Source organism: Lottia gigantea (genome assembly GCF_000327385.1).
Source record: "Lottia gigantea unplaced genomic scaffold LOTGIsca_4, whole genome shotgun sequence".
Taxonomy (NCBI): Eukaryota; Metazoa; Mollusca; class Gastropoda; family Lottiidae; genus Lottia; species Lottia gigantea.
Genome location: NW_008709379.1, coordinates 1,946,331 through 1,946,643, shown reverse-complemented (window position 1 = coordinate 1,946,643; position 313 = coordinate 1,946,331).

Genomic DNA, 313 nt, shown 5'->3' with positions numbered 1-313 from the left:
CGTCGTAATATTTCTTTGCATAAATCAGTACACAGTTATCAAATTTCCTTCGTTCCCATCTTACCTTGGTGAATTAAATTTGTATAGACAGATGTTGGTAATGAAGTGTCCGGTAAGACACCATTTTATTATTGTACTTTAGATTTTTAATGGCTAATTGATCAACGGCGGTGTGGTTTCCTGAAACAAAGCCATTAATTGTCATTTTCCATTTTCTGAGGTAAACATTTCCATGGAACTGAATGGAGTCGATCATTAAATTACCTATAATAGCTTTATGTTCATTAATCTAATTACTTTGTTAACAACATGG